Raw genomic sequence first — 11,313 nt, 5'->3', positions numbered from 1 at the left:
TGGAGGCCAGAGCAGAACCTCAGATTTTTGCAAAACCTTTTTTTTTCATATTACTTATCGGTACACATTATCTCTATAGTCATGTGGTCAAGATGGATCTGTCATATCTTTCATATTCCATCCCGATTGGCTACGACTGGCTTCCAAAGTTTGCAGGAGTGGTCCGTTTTGAATAATTGCCTCAAATCATGAACACAGCGTCCGGTTACTGTGAAACCTTCCACGCACATTCCCACTAGGCCAAAGAATACATGCCATTCTACATTTTTCAGATCAGCCTCATGGTGGCGCTATAACAGGCCGATTCACGTTTTTACCTATAACTGGACCTATCAGTGTGAAACTTTGCATGCACACTCCCTAGACTAGAGGCAAAGGAAAAACCTCTGCCCAACATTTTTCACATCGGCCATATAAGTTCATAAGCTAAGGCAATGGAGATTGCGCGTAACTACAGATTTGTGTACTTGATTACTGGGCAGCTGTGATATATCAATTAAATGTGTTCAATATGCAACACTCACTCAGCAGAATGTGACTACATCAAGGCAATCACAGCAATTTAAGTGTATGAGTCATATATACATTTTATTCATGAGTTATTTACTATTATCTATTTTTACCAGCAAAACAATATTTCTGAAACAGTGCAGAGCAATGATCATAGTAAATTCTCAGACCAGCAAGACATAACTGGACATCCTGAATACTAGCAGGGTGCTATTATCCTACTAACAATGTTTGTTTTATTCTTATTTTTATTTTTTTCATGCAAGGTGGGGAAGTTCCATCCAGCATTAAAATGTTGTTTTAGAAACTTTCATAGCAATAAGAACAGGCAGAAGAGAATAGAAAGAAGAATCATGAAAGAGAATAGAGGGTATTAGTTTCATTGTAGAAGTGTATGTGTTTCAAGTCCACCCACCTGTAGTAAAAACGGCTGTGACTGGGCCTGAAGGAACCAGGTTGAATATTTGCAATATCAATACTTCTGTGCCACAGTCCCATAATCATATTTCTTATTTTAGTGACTATTACACTAAAATAGCAGCTGTTTTTCAAAAGTGTTTAAAGGTAATTGCTCTGTTTGTATGTACAGTGTTTCTACATTTTTTATCTCAAACGTGTTTAAAGGTAATTGCTCTATCACACACGCACGCACGCACGCACGCACGCACGCACACACACACACACACACACACACACACACACACACACACACACACACACACACACACACACACACACACACACACACACACACACACACACACACACACACACACACACACACACACACACACACACACACACACACACACAATGTTGGAACTCGCCACCTTTTCCAACTTATTCACTGTTGCTTGTGAGGACCACCAGAATGGAAGTAAGTCTCAGGACTTTGTGTTTATCCTCGAAATGCTGCAACCCTGTGGTTTTATTGCATTTCAAATAAATCCATTTTTTTAAAAGAAGGCCGATGCACACCTCAAATGTTAGTGACAGGTGTGTATTCAGAAAGGGATCTTTGATATCAGATCAAAGAAAGCGGTCCCGCACACTACTGTCTGGAACTTACAAAAAAAGATGATCTTCATTAAATCGTCTTTTCGGTCGTTAGTCCTTCATCAGGACAATGATGTTTGTCCTGAGCTGGATACACGCAAGCTATTCAACACCATTGTCTCAAAAGTGATTCCCATATTTAGGAGAACACACATTTTTCCCCTAGCCAGCACTACTTTTGCACTTCAAGGTGCAAATAATTTTCTTTTGTTACAATAAGCGTTAAATAGATCTATATTCTGATAGAAATCATTGCTATAGAATGTTTGTTCAGTAACAGAGGTCTCCTCATCTCTCCAGCTCTCAAACAGAAAATACATTTTCTGTTTGGGATACCAACTTCATTCAATCAAAAGAGAGAATCCATAAAGGATATATGATAGTGAAATTCTTAGTGATGACACAAAGAAATGAGCATACAAATTTTAACTAGAACACTATTACATTGAAGCTGATAAATGGGTATTAGGTACTCTCTCTGATTGGATGAATTTGGCGACCCACCTGAAAAACAGACGATCAGGGAACTCAAAGTTAAATGGAGGAAACGGCCTTCATTAAAACAAGGCGACTGCCAACATGTTTCGACCTTGACAGGTCTTCATCAGGGCGAAATGGGCTGGAAATGTTTTTTTCTGTTTATTAAAGAGCTGGAGAGATGAGCAGACCACTGTTACTGAACATACAATGATTACTTTCAGAATATACCTTTTTTTGTTTTTTACCTTTTCAAAAAAACATTTTTGTTTTTACCAAAAACATCAATTACACTACCTTTCAGTTGAAACACTTTATTCTCTCTGTCTCTTTGTTTGGAATATCATAACCCTGTTTGACGCTCATTGTCACATGACATAATTTGATTGAAAAATATATATATATGTATTTCTGCAACAGTGACATTAATAGCATTTGTGGAGCCCCCTATGGGTCTAAGTGAAGTGGCTCGATGTAGTTAATAGGCCCCTCAATGTGAATCAGGGCCCCTCACAAAACTTTGGAAGGCAATCATAGCCAATTGGAACGGAATGTGAAAAGTCTGAATGATACATGTTTATCACATGACTCCAGAGATAATGTGTATTGGTGTTTGTTTTGGACAAAATGTAGGAGTATAGCAAAACGTGTGTTTTGAAGAAAATGCCAAATGCACGACCTACAATTCATTAAAGGCCAAAAAGAAAAGTGGCCTGGTGTCGTGCCACCATGAGGCTCGTAAGGGTGACGGTGATTGAGGTGTGGCTGCCCGCCCTTACCACCTGGGATCTGGCAGATAAGAGGTCCATGACCCAGTCACTCACTACAGGACTCAGTCTCAGGTCGGTCAGTTTGCTAGCCAGCCTGGTGGGGACTATGGTGTTAAAAGCAGAGCTGTAATCAATAATGAACAACTTACCGTAACATATTATGCCCCTTCCCTGTTGTTATCCAGGTGGGAGAGCGTGGCATGCAGGACCTGGGAGATGGCATCATCGGTGGATCTGTTGGGACGGTATAGGCAAACTGCAGTGATTAAGTTTGAATAAAAGCTTTCCTCTAGTCGGAGGTGATGACTGACCAGAGTGCTGGAGAGAGGAGCAGATGTGGTATTTCACCAGCCTCTCAAAGCACTTTACGACCACTGAGATCAGTGCAACCGAGCAAAGTTGTTCAGGCCGGCTAGGGAGGCGTTCTTGGGTACAGGGACAATGGCAGACCTTTTGAAGCAAGTGTCTATGGACTGGGTAACGGAGAGGTTGAATATAGTGGTGAACACTGACGCCAGGGGGTCAGCGCAACTTGCGCAAGTGTTCATGACCCACCTGGAGGAGATGCGATCTATACACTGTTTATGTAGACTGTTGTTTGGACAATTGTTCTGTGAATCCTCTCTGTACCAGCCTGTCCTGTCCCTGTATTCTGTTATCTAGTAAACTTGTTTTGGGTGTGCTTGGGTCCAGCTTCTGGTTCCTGACACTGAAGCCACCGAAAATCTTTCCTTATAGGCTTCAAAATGTATCAGCTTGCTGTAGCACTTCAAGTGCAGTAACAAGCATCCACGCAACTTTTACCATTCTAAAGCTATAAACACTTACATAGTAACTTTAGTTTAACAGATGAATACAGACAGATATACACTATGCAGAACATAATAAAAAACTGTTTAAAAATTAAATAAATAAATATATATATATATATATATATATATATATATATATATATATATATATATATATATATATATATATATATATATATATATATATATATATATATATATATGTACAGTAAACTGTACTCATGTTATCTGATGTTTTATCCTGTCTGATCCATATTAAGAGCAACTTTTACTATTTTAACTTTTTTGACTATTACTCTCCAGTGCACCTGGTTGCTCGTTCTCTCTGCCGTGTTAATTTAACTTTAACTAATTTAACTGAAGTAACATCCAGATCTGTGTATTAACGACATGGGAAAGTAAAAGAGACAATTACCAGTTGGCTGATTTGTGTAACTGTAAAATACAGTGATTGTTGTCAAATATTAGATTAAAAGAAGACATGCACAATCAAGGTCCAATAAAATGGATGCTGGATCAAAAAATATCCATTAGAGCAGAAAGACCTGCACATCAAATAGCTCCCATTAAGAGGATGTTATTTAATGCAATGACATTTTGAGCAACAAGCTCTTCACAGAAAGAGGGTTGTTAAAGGATTGTTTTCATCCAGTGTAGGCTAATTAGCCTACACTGGATGAAAACAATCCTTTAATCAACCAAGTGAGGCTTTTGTTACAGGTCAGTCAGGTTATACAGTAGTAGATGCTAGCCTGCTAAACCCTTCCTCCAGAAATCTCATTTGTATTTGATTTCAATTCCTGAAATCAAATGCAAATGTAATTTCCGGAAGGGGGGGGGGGGGGGTACCAGGCTACGTAGAGCATTGGTTCTCAAAGTGGGGTCCCCCAGGGTACTTGAGGGGGTTCCAGGGGGTCCCCAGCTGATGGACATGAACCAAATGGACCCTTATGGGTCTGTAACTCTGAGTGTACAAATGGAACCAAATGGACCCGTTAGGGTCCATTTAGTAGGTTACACACATTTGTACACTCTCAGAGTTAAATTAACATTGATTTTACAATATGAATTGGGGTCCCAGAGATATAAATTCCATTAAATGGGGGTCCGTAGTCTAATGCATGTCAAACTGGGGGTCCTTGAAATTAAAATGGTTGAGAATCACTGCTAGAGAGCGGTAAAAATCTTCTCTTATGGGGGTCCCTGGCTTATCTTTTCAAATGGGGGTCCGCGGGCTAATTAGTGTCAATTTGGGGGTCCTTGACATGAAAAAGTTTGAGAACCACTGACCTAGAGGGCAACACAATGGAATGGGAAAGGAAAAAAACTAAAACAAATTGTACAGTACTTACTGTAGGCTACTTGACTGTCCAACAGTATTCGTTTACAGAGTGCAACGCGATGCAGTTTTGCCACCGGCTGAAGGCCAGCATTGTACACCGAGGCAGGATTGTTTTCCCTTGTTAATTGTTTGCTTGATTGATTAGGTTGTAAATGATAGCGATTAAGTTTGAATGAAAGCTTCAACGACAATGAGCTTGTTTGATGTGCAATGCTAACTTTTGCTAAGCTCCTTTTACATAGAGATCAGGTGCTGGTGTTGCTTTGCTGCCTGTTGTGATTTAGAATCAATCCTCTGTTGTGATCCTGATCGCTCTCCTCTAGTAGTCGGAGGTGGTGACTGATCATTCGATTGAATTATTACCCTTCTGCATACAAGAGCGAGCAAGGCAGTGTCATACATGGTCTTAAGTTTATTAAGCATAGCCTACAGAGATCTAAAGATCATCATTCATAACTAAAATATCACCATCAAATATCATGACTCATCATGACTCAAACATATTCTGTTCATGTATGAAAATGTTTGAAATATGTTTGAGCCATGACTTATACATCAGTAGGATATAAATTGCCTAGCCTTAGATAGAAAACATTAGAAGATAGAAGACATTCTTTTGATTATCCATTTCTGTGATTTTAGTTAACTGTCTCAAAATATTTGCAGTATAACAAAATGATACAGGACATGAAAACAACATTTTTTTGAAACCCCAAATGTAGGTGGCTTGTGTACTATCAGCATATCAGAGTAGGACTGATGTTCTAGAATTGTATAATGAATGGTAAAATAGGTCCCATGACATGAACATAGTGTGTGATTATGGATGGTGGCAGTGTGGCATCATCAGAGTGGGAATTTGGAAAAGTGAGTGCCCTTTATTTTACTATAGCCTATACTGTAGCTTTTTGATGTACATTGGCTTACACGCCACTTGGTGTCAGCATGGAGCCATTTAACGTGAGTCACTTGTGCAGTAGGTCTAAGTGAGTGACTCAGTTAATGGCAAGAATTTATCACTATGCCATAAATAATAAGATGCTTCAGCATCCAGAATTGAAAAGGCAGCTTCTTTCTTCAATTGACCTTGTCCTGACAAGTCCTTTACAGGGCCCAGTGTGACCGATGAACTGGCATCGTGTCTCATTTTAAGACATGATTACCTCATTCATTCTTAAGATCCTAATGTTTTAATAAAGGGTAACTATAGTGCATGCGATTGTCAAATTATCAAGTAGTCCCCCATCATTCCTAGGGATTATGGACCGTAGATTTCAGATCATTACAGATGACCTTTGTGTAACTGATGGCATACTGGCTGTGGATAAAGGTTAACAAGAAATACAGTACAGCGTACTCATATTTCCAAGGGGGGGATTCAATGAAAGATGCTTAGGCAGTCAGTATTACAGTACAATTACGAACCTTTGCCGTTAATCAGCTAGATACAGTACAGAGGCAACACCATGCTTCCAATGGTCACCAACGAAGCAATGCATAGTACAGTATATGCATAATATGATGTACGGTCATAAGTCATCGTCCACATTTTATGCAAATGTATTTCTGATACAATTCCAGCGTTCGATAGACAGACCTTTATTGATCCAGAGGGTAATTCAGTTGTCATGTTCCTAAAGCACAGAGGTTTGTGAAAGTGTTGGAGGGGTGTGTGTGTGTGTGTGTGTGTGTGTGTGTGTGTGTGTGTGTGTGTGTGTGTGTGTGTGTGTGTGTGTGTGTGTGTGTGTGTGTGTGTGTGTGTGTGTGTGTGTGTGTGTGTGTGTGTGTGTGTGTGTGTTTTGTGTGTGTGTGTTTTTGGGTGTGGGTAACTAAGGACATTCTCTGTTGGCTGCCCTCCAGATAGGCAGAGCTGTGCAGTCAGACAACCCACTGTGAGAGTCCCCTGTGTCGGCTGAGCAAGCCTGGCAAACGATGCAGGATGAGAGACACACACACACACACACACACACACACACACACACACACACACACACACACACACACACACACACACACACACACACACACACACACACACACACACACACTCACACAGTTGGGAAAATTAATAATTTACCAAACACTATACCAAAAATAATAATAATTATGTACTCTCTCTCAAATATTGAACGGATCTCAAATTGCACCAGTGTTCGTTTCTAACAGAACGTGTGATATTATTGGAATATTGGAAATATTTTATTTATGGTTAACTGGTCAATATTATACATGTTTTATATGACAGCGTTCATTAGAATCTTAGACAGTACTGAAATATGAACACATTAATATTCATAATAATAGGTCATAAGTTCTAAAGAAAATGGAACAACGGTTTCCATTTTTTTTGTGGGGGGGGGGGGGGGGGGCAGTAAGGGATCCACTGGGGCACATCAGTTTCCATGGTAACCTCTGATCACACAGACAGGATAGCTGGAATGAGGTCATCACTCTACTGAGCCTGGGCAGGAGTTTGATAATGGTGATAATTTTGGGTTCCTCCCAAAACTTCTCAAGAGGGCAACCAGTCAGGTCTATTCTACACCTCTATGACATCTGCATTGAGAGTCTCCATTAAAGAGAGACAGACAGACAGACAAGCAGGCAGGCAAGGCAGACACGATACTTGTTCAACCTCTATGGACATTCTGACAAAGATTTGTCGTGACATTTAGGCTCTGAGAGGGATAGCACAAAACCTTAGCTTTTTGTGTTACCATCAGGTCAGATCCGAGGTTATTACGGTATTCTCTTTGATATGTGCCTCAGTAACTACTCTGGGCCAGTGAGTACACATCTCAGTGCACTGTAAACATAGTGAGAAGAGACATCTCCATGTCATTCCTGGGTAATTCACCAAAGTTGATGAGTGGCGCTGACTCATGAATCTGCTGTGTTGGACCTTGTATATGCACCAGCAAAGAGCTATTAATAGCTACAGCATGATTAATGCAGCTTGTACTGTAGGTCGGCAGTGGTTCTCAAACATTTTCATGTCAAGGACCCCAATTTGTGCCGGGGACCCCCATAAGAGAAGATTTGTGCTAAAAGTTTTAAAGATTATTCAAAATGTCTCACTTTTCAAGATTTTTCAGATATTTAAAATAAATTGCAGATCTACTGTACAATCTCTGCGGTGCGATGCATTGTGAGCTTCTAGATCGGCTATTTTTGAATAGCTGGTGTATAAATAGGGTTAAAATGGTTAAACTGATTTTAATGCTATATTAATTAATTTGGCTGGGGACCCTCTGGAACCCCCTCAAGGACCCCTGGGTCTTTTCCCTTAAAGAAACACCAATCCAAGCAGTTTAAGTTATTTGTTCTTATAGTTCCAGTTGTTGTTTTCCATAATAAGGAGTGAATCTGCGACCCTGGACCATTTCACTCAAAGCAATTTGCACTGTTGTGCTGCTGTAATGCTTTTTAGTCAGCACAAGATTTTAATTGGGCAACAGCTAAATAATTCATGAGGAAAATTGTTACTAAAGAAAAAGTTCAGAGATGATGCTCTCAACATTACATCTGAAATGGCAGTGCCTTGCCTCTGGGTAAAGGATAACCCTAAAGAACCCTAAAAGCCTTGGGAAGCCATTTCCACTGGAGACAGAAGGAAAGAGCACTTATAGCTGGATGGTGTCAGTGGAAATTAAGACTAAAGTGAATGTCAGTTCCAGATTTTTAGCGGTGGCCTGATATTTTCACAGAAGCCATTGATGTAAAATCCATCGAAACATCCCAACTGATAATAGCAGTAATAATAATAATAATAACCATAATAATAATAACCATAATAATAATAACAATAATAATAATAATCTGCTGTGAAACAACCTTTCACAATATACATATGGGTGTTCCCTCTGAATGCTACTCAGGCTGGACAGCAATGTCCCAGCATTAGCCAGTAGCAGGGTTTGAACTTAACTCGCAGAAAATCACTGCTTTTCAACTGAAAAACATGATGTGATACATCAAATTCTTTAGTTGAAAATCTGTTCATTTTCGAAGAGCAATAGGAGCTTTTAAAAAAAAATGTCAGCCTCATGTTGAAGACTCTTGGCTTTCTGATGAATCTGCAATAACAGCTTTGAGAATGGCAGATGACAACGAAAGCCACAGAGCATTGAAGACTTAAAATTCATTCTAGCCTACTGTATGTGTGGGTGGCAACATCTGGCGCTCATGTCTAGAGAGTAGGTCCTGGGTGTATTCACCAAGGACCTAACAACCTCTGTGAAAATGGTGACACTGGGGAGAGTCAGTGCATTATGTCTCACCTTCCAAATGAATGGAAAAGGGGGGATTGGGAAGGCTTGAAAACAAGCTGTTAAGACCAAGCAGCAGGACATTATTGGAAGAGTTTGTCTTTAGAACAGTACGTAATACAATCTTGTAATGTATCAGCCACAATGCCTTCAAAAGTATCACTGTCATCACAGCCATTGATCAGTTTGGGCTTTCCCCCACCTGCAAATAATGCAAGGCTTTTGGGAAATGTATATTCACACCAATGTGAGCTTTCATCTGTAACAGAGGTGGAGGATGTGGCCCTGATGACCTCCAACATAACAGGATGTAATTTAAGTCACACAAAAAAGGGAAATGTGTTCAGTCAGCTCCTTTAAGTTTGTTCTGTTTCTCCTTTTGTCTCATTAAGGGCAGATGGTCTGAGCAGCATGCTGTGGCATGTGGCGTATAGCGCACAACAACAGATGAAACAGCCACACTTTATTTAGCGTTTTCGACTAGTGGATTACATCATACTCGAGACAGGGAGACCAGTAATGGTTTATACGGACAATGAATAAGCCCTACAACTATTTCAAGGATGGCCATAATCGTAACTGTGTGTGTGTGTGTGTGTGTGTGTGTGTGTGTGTGTGTGCGTGCGTGCGTGCGTGCGTGCGTGCGTGCGTGCGTGCGTGCGTGCGTGCGTGCGTGCGTGCGTGCGTGCGTGCGTGCGTGTGTGTGAGAGAGAGAGAGAGAGAGAGACTAGAGGAAGTCACTGCAGAGGACAGAAATGTAGCTACTGCCGTGAGACCTGGATTAGGCCACTGGACACTAGCTGTTACTGTTGCTGCTGATTTCAAATTGCTCTAAATTCTCAGAGATTAAGGGAAGTGAATGAATGAACATTAACATGATTTTCATAACTGCCATGCAATAAGAGAACATGTTTAAAATTTTAACCTGTGTGTTGTGTTCTGTTTGGACCTTGTACCCGGCATCGCATAGTCCTTAACTTACTGTGCATTGCACTGTAAATCAATATGCACGTTGCATTGAGAAGATACGTATTCCTGAATCCATTTATATTTTTCAGGGATTTTCTACTGAAAGCCTTTTTATTGTGCCATCACAAAACAAGGTATCTGATATGTCTGTCAATGTTCTAATAGCAACTCGTGATTGCACTAGTTATCTTCCTTTGACAGACAGCTACACTCCAAGCTGTTATAGATGGGGTATTATTTTAATGCCATGTGTCCCATGTAGATGCACTATATTGGAATGATTGATCAAAGACTACACACATTGCAAAATCCTTTGTGTTCATTTAACTCTGAGAGTGTATAAAATGACCAGTTTCTGCACTAGCAGGTAAATTAACACTCAGAATTTTGCAGTGTACTGTTATTGCAGCAGCCACTCATCTAACTTTAACGGACTGCAGTTGGCTGCATTGGATTGGCTTGCAGCATCATTCATGTGTCACGCGGTTAAATATGACAAATTCTGTTCAGCAGATTTCTGACCGCTGCATCTGTCCTCTAAACGGTAAACTATAAAGAGTTATTCTGGGAATGTTATCTACAATACAGCTGCTTCTGGACATGACATCATCCGCTTTTAAGATCAGCCAACCCTTCTAAACATCCAGTCCATCTCCAGTCAGAAGTCCAGTAGTCTCGCGTAGCCAGACCCCACAGAAAATGAAAAACAGCGACCTTTACAGGGCAGAATCTGTTCTTGAGAGATTAGAAGTCCAGTGGTGGACACTAATAAAGTACATAAATCTATCTGTATAGACTTGAGTTTTTCTTTTTTCTCTTTTGGAAGCTTATAACTTTCACTCCACTAAATTTCAAAGACAAAATTGATGCAACATTTGGAAGGGACCCTCAGGACCCAAGCTTTCAAAAATGCATTACGCGTAAAAGATTTGGGTTATGTTTTTTGTTTAAAAAGCTGAAGCTCTATATTCTGATATTAATCATTGCTATGGAGTGTTTGTTCAGTATCAGGGGTCTCCCCGCCGTCTCTCCAGTTCTTTAATAAACATAACAACACTAACAAAGTTTCAGGTGGGTTGCAAATTTCATCCAATCAGATGAGAGAGAGT

The sequence above is a fragment of the Gymnoscopelus microlampas genome, assembly GCF_963454915.1.
Source record: "Gymnoscopelus microlampas genome assembly, chromosome: 17".
NCBI lineage: Eukaryota > Metazoa > Chordata > Actinopteri > Myctophiformes > Myctophidae > Gymnoscopelus > Gymnoscopelus microlampas.
The sequence above is the reverse complement of the archived record's forward strand: the minus strand, read 5'-3'. Positions refer to the sequence as shown.